Consider the following 10,616-nt stretch of genomic DNA (forward strand, 5'->3'; position numbering starts at 1 on the left):
CAAAAAGTCGTCTATTCAACACAATTTCGATATTTTTGATTTTTAGAACCCATGATTTAAAAACCGGGGTACACACAAGTCAAAATTGTAACGAGATTTCTCAAGTCAATTTTCGTTGACACTAGAGTTGGGCGATTGTCATGTTTCGTGGCACTAGAAAACACGACACAACAAAGCCAAAGGATTTAGTACATAGGCGTCGTTAAAGTGTTTTCTAGTGCCAGGAAAATCGCCCACCTCTAGTTGAAACTTATCAAAACGGATTCAAAAATACCTGGAGCCATACGTCAGTCGATCTGGGATAACTCGTATAAAATCCCATTGACTGTCAGTTTTGAATGACGGTGTGTACTCACCTTCAAACTGCACATGAGCAAAAATTTTGAATTTTTGTTAGGGAGGTACCCGACTATGTATTCCACGACAGATCCTCTTGGAACTTAATGTATGTTTGGAAGACATTTTACGATATGCAAAGTTTCGGGGTGCATAGAGGTACATCGCTCCACATCTTGTACGATAAAAAAGAAGGTATGAGATATGAGGAACAAGATATTACTATTGTGATTAGGGATGCCAACTGTTCCGAGACAAAAATCGCTACAGAAAAGTTGTGCTAAAAACCACCACAAGTCTCCACTGACTAGGACCAAAAAGCACTACGAAAATGTGTAAAGGCGGCAGAAATTATCAAAGAGAGAAATTTAAAAAATAGCACATACATACATGTTTTTATCAATTTCTTCAATAAAATATCTCAATTCACATGCTTTTCTGCATTTTTGAACACTATCTAGCCTCTAAATCAGAGATTGCCACCAACAACAACTTTCCTATGCCCGCGGGCATACGAAACACACGTACACTATAAACACATTCGTTCGGTTGATGCATTGTTTACGTTTCCACTCACACTAGCGCAAGTTATAATCTGCAAATGTGTGTTTTGGCCATCCCTGCTAAATGTATGAATATTTCACTATACTAAATTTTGGTTTGCTTTAAAAGCAATGACAGTAAACAAAGTTGCGTAAAAATCGCTACAATCGCTACCTTAAACAGCAAAAACGGTACTGTAGCGATTTAAAATAAAAAATCACTACAACTCCTAAAAAGTGGTTTTTGTATGTACGTCAAAAATCACCACAAGTAGAGGGAAAACCACCAACTTGGTACCCTTATTGTGACGCATGGTCTAATAAACAGAGAGTCCTGGAAACGCGCGTCTTCAGAATCTCTGACCCTTGGGAAAACTTACTGGTAGAACTTCGGCAACCTCTCTCTATATACCATACATACCACAAAAATTCCAGAAAGTACAATAGAGACTTATTTCATATCAATAAGTGCACACCCGGGGTTATGTTAGCTCAAAGATGTGGAACTTCATTTTTATCACCGAGTTGGAGAAGTTTCTACATGGCTGAAATTCTAAGGGAAAGTCGCCTACATTACGTTGAGAGTTATTTTTGCCACCTTTGAAAATGTGGCTGTTATTCCGTTACCTAAATAAGACCAAATTTCCTTTGTCGTACGTGCACTTAGGGCCCAAGAGATAGAGATAACGTACTCTCGAAGTGAAAACGCTAATAATAGACAACAATGGGAGAAAGTAGCTCGACCGCCAATGAAACGTTGGCAGAGAAACAAGTTAAATGTGGATGTACCATAGAACTGCGTTACTCTAATAGTGACAGACCCTAAAGGTAGAAACAAAATGACTTTTGTTGCTTGCTTCACGCTCAATTTCATGTAAATGAACAAAGCCCAGGTACTACCTATTATAAATATAATCTTGATTTTTTTATTCTTTTGCAGAAATTGAGGCTTGGATGAGCAGATGTCATTCGACTAGAGTTGGGCGCTCTGGTAACTAGAGCGGATCGATGCTTCTAGTTCCTTTTCTCAAAAGGAACTAGTTTCTTAATACAGTTCCATAGTTCCAAATAGTTCCGATACCGAAATAGTTCAGCAAATCTTCCTCTTTCGTCGCTCTTTATGTTTCCTTTGTTCCAAATAGTTCTGACACCGAAATGTTTTCATGGTTTGGTGGATGAATGATAAAAAAAAAAACAAGTAAATTGCAGCGAAAAAACAGCAAAGACGAAAGATCGATGTAGGCTTTACATTGAAGGAACGAGAAGAACGAAAAGAACTAAAGGAACTATATAAACGCAAAAACTGGAGATAGTTCCAATAGTTCCCTGTTCTGAATAGTTCCTTGGAACTAGTTCGTTCCGGAACTACACAACTCTAGTGTAAACGGCTCCCAGGATAGAAAATAACACTACAGTTTTTCTGCGATCGATATTGTGAAATCATCCAAAACAGTGGGGCCTAGCAGAATTTGTGATGATATGGTTACCGATTGGATGAACTCGAATTCGAGTATCCTACTAATGTTGTTCAGCGTACGTAAAAATACTTTAAATAACATTTCCAATCGTTTCGTTTCGTATTTTCCTTAGGAACAATACAAAACGAAACATAACCCACGTTGGCCGAGCTCGCTTTTTAGTTTAGTTTTGTTTTGTTTACATTCGTGAGTGCGAACAAAACGAAAAGAGAAAAGTACTCAACTCCTCAAGAGCAGATAGAAAACGGAATAGTACTAAACACATGTGAATAAATCAAAAACGTTTCGTGGTTGATAAAATTCACTGTGGTATGCTGATGCTAACTTATGTTGCTTAAGTTGTTAAGCAATCACATGTGTGTGTGTGTGTGTGTGTGTCTGAGTGTGTCATTGACAATACGCACGGCAAACGTTTCCCAAAAAATCTTTTTGTTTCGGTGGTGAATGAAACAACTCGGCAAAGCATAGCCGAAGTTAAATTTCAGCAATCGTACGTTTTCCATATTTTTACATTGAAAAGTTTGTGTTTTTGTTTTGGTCGTGAGAATGAAACGATTCAGAGAAGCTGAAAAGTTTGTGGCTTTGTGTGATTGGTACGGGAATCGTTTTGTTTGTTTCCGTTCATTGATGTTGTTATTCGATCACTAGCAATCAATTTCGTGATTTCGCTTGTGTATATCCCTTGTAATAGGTTGCGTTCCCTGCAGTTTTTGCCTGAGGAATATGAAAATATCCTCATTCTGCCCTGCTATGTTATGCTACTGCTATTTCCCATAAGATATATACAGAGGTAGGAACAAGGTCCTCAAGTAACTGTCAGCAGCAATTGGGCGCCATAATGGTATGAAAATGTTAAGTCCTCGACACATAAGAAGACTAAAGACCAAGTTCGACCTAATAAAAAGATTTTAGATTCACATTTGCATTAGGCAAATGTGTCAAGAATGCCATGCTATTTGTGTGTCGCGGCCTTTAAGGGGTGAGTACATAAGCTGCCTTGATTGCTTACCTTGCTTGCTTCTGATAAAAGAATAAAAAAGAAAAGGGCAACCCAGTTTGAAATTTGCTCGGCCTTCCTTATTCTTTTATATTTATTATGTCAGAAATGAAGCAGGAAAGCAAGGCAATCAGGCAAGGCAGCTTATGTACGCAGGCCTTTAGTCCTACTCCTGTGAGAATACTCATGCTTGAGAGTTCGCCTCTCTGGTATGCTATACTGTACAGTTATTATTACATCAGGTGAACAAGATGTTACCAATGCAGTTCCTTGACACAATCTTGTGGATAGACTTCATCTACAAAAGTACTTCAAGACAAAGGGATAAACATGAACCTCTAGATCAACAGACTCAAACGGAAGAACCATATTCACGATATTCTGTGAATGTCATATTTGGAAATTATACCCCATCCACTCCAGCGGAAGTTGGACGAAGCCCGTTTGCAGAATTATTGAGTATGAAAACATAGAAGCCAGAACATAAAACTAAAATTATAAAAACATTGTTCCACAACATCCCATACGGGACAAGGGAGACTTCTCTCATATCAATGAGTGCACCCCGATTCATATTTAGCTCAATGATATGGGACCTACTGTTTATCGCCGAGTCCGAACGGCGTGTCCTAAGACACCACTTATAGAGAAGTTTTTCAAGCCTGAATTACTCAGGAAATGTCGCCAACATTACTGAGGGGTATTTTGCCACCGTTGAAAAATGTTTGGTGTTGCCTGGCCGGGGAATCGAACCACCGACCTTCTGCGTGCAAGGCGGGCGTGCATACCATTGCACCACGGTGGCACCCAACTAAAACTAAAATTATACATACACATATTTTTGAGATGCTACATGACGAATCTGATATTTACAGAAATGTTAGAATAAACTTTTTGAATTTTGTCCGTAAAAATATTCGTAAAAGAAATTAACAAGAACAAGTAAAAAAGCCACCATAAAATATTCTGAACTAAAACGGAATAATTATTTTCTATCATGGAAGGATACCGTTATATGGGGGCTATACCGAAACATGGACCAATGTTAACGGTTTTTGGTGGAGATATTTTTTGACCTCTGGGAACCTCAAACGTTAAATTACAGGTAGATCGGACAAAAATTTTAGGTAAAATCCTCAAAATACCGAAAATAGGGAGGTAACGTTATATGGGGGCTATACCGAAACAAGGACCCTTATTGCCGATTTTTGGTAGAGAAGTTTCGTGGCCACTGAGAACCTAAAATATCAAATTACAGCTAGTTCGATTAAAAATTGTAGCTAAAATCCTCAAAATACAGAAAATTGGGAGGTACCGTTATATGGGGGCTATACCAAAAGGTGGACCTATGTTAACGATGTTTGTTGGAGAAGTTTCGTGGCCACTTAGAACCTCAAATGTCAAATTACAGCTAGTTCGGTTAAAAATTCTAGCTAAAATCCTCAAAATACCGAAAACCGTGAGGTAGCGTTATATGGGGGCTATACCAAAGCATGGACCTATGTTGACGATGTTTGGTGGAGAAGTTTCGTGGCCACTATGAAACTCAAATGTTAAATTACAGGTAGTTCGGTTAAGAATTGTAGCTAAAATCCTCAAAATACAGAAAATTGGGAGGTACCGTTATATGGGGGCTATATCAAAACATGGACCGATATAGCCCATCATCGAACTTGACCTGCCTGCAAACAAAAGACGCATCTTTCCAAAATTTCGGCATCCTATCTCCATTTTTGTGGATGCTAGAGTGATTACCACAGACGGGCGGACCGACGGACGGACATGTGTAGATCGACTTAGAATGTTACCCTGATCAAGAATATATATACTTTATAGGGTCGCAAATGATTATTTCAATGCGTTACAAACGGAAAAACAAACTGAATATACCCTCCATACTATGGTGGAGGGTATAAAAACATTGCTAATGGTCTTTAATCCGGATGTTTGTTGTTAAACTCTAGTCCATTCAGTCTGCCTATTATATTTTCAAGCTCATTAACATTAGGTCATAATCAATCGGGAGATATAACTCTATTGGGAGATTAATCAAAATGTGGGTCTACATCTATAATTTTCATCAAGAACAAAATTCGCAGGAAAAAAGTATCAGTCGGCTTTGCCGACAAGGTATACCCTCAGCCTTTGTGAATTGAAACACCTTTTTTCCCAAAAAAACACGAATTTACCGCATCTTTCCGAAATTTGGTGTGGGATGTATTCTAACCTGATTTATGTCTCGTAAAATTATTACGATATTCAAAGTACAGACCAAATCTGTTAATGACTTCGAGAGTTATCGTGCGCACCCTATAGGCGAAAAGTTTTGAACTTTTGTAGGGGAGATACTCAAAGGAGTGGACCGATAAGGCCCATTTTAGAATTTAATTTAACATTGGGCAAAATATTACGATTGCCAAATTTTGGATCGAATCGGTTTATTTGTTCGAGAGTTACCAACCACAACACATGGTGTCATAGCAGGTTTGAGCAGCTTTCAGGCCATTTTCTCAGGAAGTATGGACTTGCCTCTAAAAAAAACTTGCACCGCCGTAATGGGGGTAGCGAATACAAGTTGTAACAACAAAAGTCACTTTTCCGTAATTTTGTATGGGAGGTACCCGCAGGAGTGAACGGATATAACATTATCAATGTCTGGTAGAAATATTACGATGTGCAAATTATGGACCAAATCGGTTAGTCCCTTCGAGAGTTATCGTGTGCATAATTTTTGCAATAAAATTTGAACTTTTGTGGGGTTCTACCCGAGGAAGCGGGCGGATATGGTCCATCTTCGAACTTAAACTAAGTTTGGTAAAAATATTACGAAAGCCAAATTTGGACCAAATCCGTTCCAGAGTTATTATTTTGGTGGAAAGCTAGGGTTTGCCATTAGAAGCAACTCCCTAAAAGTCCCCATCGATCACATGTGTGCAAAAAAAGTTATTATTGGGTCAAAGGTCAAATTTTAAGGGGTTTTTAAGATTTTGGGATTTATTTTTTGAAAACGGTTGATCTAATCAAAACGTGACTAAAGTAAATATTGTAGACAGAAACATTATTTACAAGTTTGGTCTTCATAATTTTTTCCTAGAAGGAACCATTCTTGAGATACAGCTGTTCTAACAAGTAAAAAAGTATCAGTCGGCTTTGCCGACAGAGATATACCCTCAGCCTGTGCAAATTGAAACACTTTTTCATAAAAAACTTATGTATTTAGGGGGTTTCAAAATTTTGCTCGTATGAACAGACAAAAATGTTGATTAGGATTAAAGTTCAAACATTTTGCGGAAAAGGTACTTAAAGGAATGGACCGACATAGACCATGGGGGTGCCATAGGGGGGTTTTACAATCTTCGGGCTGTTTTCTCAAGACTTGCCCCCGAAACAACTTTTACCATCGTAATTGAGGGAGCGAATGTAAGTTGCTTCACATTTCACGATGGGCAAAGTTTGGACCAAATCGGTTACTCCCTTCAAGAGTTATCGTTCGCACAAATTTTCCGAACATTTTCGAACTTTTGTGGGGGAGGTACCGTAAGGAGTGGACCGATATAGCCCATCTTCGAACTTAAACTAAGTTTGGGCAAAATATTACGAAAGCCAAAATTTAAACCGAATCGGTTCATCCGTGTGCTCCAGCCAGACAGACAGACAGACGGACATTGCTCAATCGACTCCAAAATGTCTGAAACACATTTCGTCCAAACATACTTGGGGTCTAAAACCATTATTTCGATGAGGCACATTTTGCCCGTATGAATGTGTATATGTATACCCTCGTTAGCATAAATTTTGAGGGTATAAAAATAAATAAGAGTTTTTCGCAATGATTTTGAAATCCTAAAGGGATTTTGAAAGATGTCAGACCATGATTGATGTCAACATATTAGACTTGAAGATGCTCAGGAATGCTGTTGTTGTCCTTAGTAGAAGGTACAAAATCAAGTATCTATTGGAGAGACTGCACCATAGTCTCAAATATCAGCAGTTTTTTCTGAAATTTAAAAACAAATTACAATTGTTTTTTGTAATAAACCACATTATTACTAACCTTTCAATTTATACTGGAAAATGTATGTTGATCCTAATGATCCTTTATAGAATTCCATTTGAGTTATTGCATAGTTATGTTATATATTATAGAAGCGAGGCCATTGATAGAACAAAATTCCGAGAACAAGTCCTTTTTTTGGACCGACACCGAGTAGTTACTCAAATTTGTTTCGAAATTAAAAAATAAATTATTATAAATAAATTAAATAAATTTAATTAATATTGATTTTATTGCTACATATGTTTTTGTTGTCCTGCTGATATGGTTTAATGAACCAAAGGTAATGGGTGCCCATCATTGCAAAAGCATCACATTTTTATCAGCCATTGAAACTCCTCAATAATCGTTTATATTTCAAATTATTTCCTCTATCCACTACTTCAACCTTCTTCCATGATTTTCAAGCCATTCGAATTTAGGAATTAGTACCAAATCACACGGATGTAGAATCAGCATGGCTGTTTGTTATGGTTGAAGTTCCGCTTTATTTCTTCTGGGATTGTAAACATCTTCTCTTTCGATTGTCCATTTAAATGCTTTACATGGAGTAATGTTCCTGTTATAAGAAGGCACTTCCTCATTGCCTCCTCCGGCATTGGTATTTTTTAGGAATTGTCCTTTTAATGCTATTCATTGTGTCCCCCATTTAAAATCCTTTGCATGAAATGACGCTCCTGTCAAAATCTTAGATAAGATTGCTGGAAAAATAAAAACAAGAAAAAGTGCATACAAACAAGAATTTACATTAACACAAAGTTTTTTTTTTACTTCAGTTTTTGTACTTCTCCGTTAGGTTTACCAGTCGCCGTCACACGTAAAAATCAACAACAGCAGCAGGAGTAGCGTGGCAATGCTGGTGGAAAACATTCAACAATTTGCAGTTTCTTCAGTTTTTTTTTATTAAAACAATGTTTACATTAGGGTTTATTTAACAAACTAAGAGGATAAACATGGAGGAGGAGTAGAACGTACTACAACACTTTGTGGTTATTGGTTGCTAGTAGTACTTCTTCCTCCATGCATGTCACTTATGCAAAGTAGTTATCACCAAGTTTATACAATTTCTAGTTTTATTTTGTTTTGGTTTTATTTTTCTTCTTTCAGCAGAAACTTGTTAAACCCAAAAAGAACAGCCACTGTGATATAAATATTTCATCATATATGGAATACATCACTGCCACTGTTCCCTTCGATTTAAACAAAGGCAACAACAAATGGCAACATGCTTGGAACACTTTTTTAATGGCACTTTTCACACAAAAATTGGAATTGGTTGATTTGTTACTGTGAAACAAAAAAGAACAGCCACTGTGATATATCAGGAGAAGGGAAGGAAAAAAGTACATCACAAGCAGTAGTTCTCTTTTATTAGGGCACAGTATTTAAAATAATTCCATTGGAAACTATGCAATTAGAGATATAGAACACCTTGGAAGATTGTACATTAAAAATAAAAAGAACAGCCACTGTGATATAGTTGAATAGGAAAAAAATACATCACAGCAACAATTCTCTTTATTTGAAATGCAGGGATCAGGAAATGAGGCCACTTTTTTGTTTTGATATACACCATGCGACACTTTTTTAAAGGAGTCTGGGAATCACCGCAATATAAAGGAAAATCACTGTGATATGTCTATAAAAAGGGGAAGCATATCACAACGATCGTTCCTTTCATTGAAATGATCGGGTTTTGGTTTCAGGACCTTTTTTGGAAATTGTAACTTATATAATTGTTGTTGTCTTGATCTCACATAACTAAAGGAACATAACTGTGATATATCCTTTAAAAAGATTAAATTGTTAGCATATCACAACGATCGTTCCTTTGATTGAATTGATCATTTGCTGGAACGAAGTAAGAAACATTATTGGCCGTGGAACTTTACAAACTTTATTGAGGTAGGTTTGCAGACACTTTTAGTACACCTTGCTTGTTACACAAAACTGCCGATTCTCAGTTGCTTTATAAACAACGAATTTCAATGGTTGTCTAGCTTTATGAGTCCATTAGAAATCATCACTAAAGCCTAAACGACCACTGAGACTAATTGCTTTTGCTTTATTTTTTTTCTCACAATCTTTTATTTTCATAATTTTTAAATTCTTTTTTCAAAACACTTTTGTATTTGGCTGTACATTTTTGCTGTTTGTTCTAAAATTATAGCACGAGTGTTCGGTCTAGTCACTGACTTCTAATACAAACACAGAGACTATACCGACAATCGCCATTTAATTTTAAAAATTCTGGTTTGGTTGGCGTCACTTGGTTTACTTTCTCCCTCTCTCGTATACACACACACTGCAGCTTAACACTCTCTTTCACTTTCTCTTTTGCTCGTTGTTCGTTCACTCTCTCACACTCACCTTTAGGGCTGATTTAACTCCATCAGCATTGAGACACACTTTGCCCAGTGTTGAGTCCATTAGGGCGCATGTTTACCGTTGGAAAGCCGACAACAAACTGAACAAATTGCATCCCAATGATGATAAGATAGTTTCCTTTTTCTTAAGACACTCTCTTCTTTTAAGATAATTTGTGTTTCCTCCTTTTGTTACACATAGTTCTTTCTCACTCTTTCACATTATTTTATGTTTTGAGTTATTGTTGGTTATTATAAGACAAACTTCACCCAGTGATGCAAGGAAATGTATTGTAGGATCATCATCAAACTGCTGAATGATGTTTGTCTTATAATTGTCAATCTCCATCAAAAATTTTGAGACGAAGATGAAGAAAGGAAATGATGAGGATGTTTTTTTCCATAACTTTATTTCTTTGCCTTGGATTGGCTGTTGTTCTCTTGAGAATGAACGGAAGATGACTGATACTCTTACTTGAATTTCGCTCAATATTTATACACAAAATAACTCAACCTTTGATTAACCGTGATTTTCTAACCGTTGCAGGCAGACAAGGCAGGTAGATTATCCTAGAAACTTAAAATTCCTGGAATTCCTTAACACTCCTCACCTATACGTAATTACCTTTGTTGTTGCAACTAGTTCTAGTGTGGGTGTATGATAATTTTACCTATACTTGCTCCTCATTAGCCATGATCATAAACGGATTTAGTTGGTATTGCCAAATTCTCCACTCAGCTTGTGTGTGTTAGTGGCCGTTAAGTAAATGCGCGCGCATTTTTCTCATACCTGTAATGCACAATTTTAATGATCCTCGAATTTGCAAGGACAAATATTCTCCA

The sequence above is a fragment of the Musca autumnalis genome, unplaced genomic scaffold (assembly GCF_047663935.1).
Source record: "Musca autumnalis isolate F117 unplaced genomic scaffold, ASM4766393v1 scaffold_5, whole genome shotgun sequence".
Taxonomy (NCBI): domain Eukaryota; kingdom Metazoa; phylum Arthropoda; class Insecta; order Diptera; family Muscidae; genus Musca; species Musca autumnalis.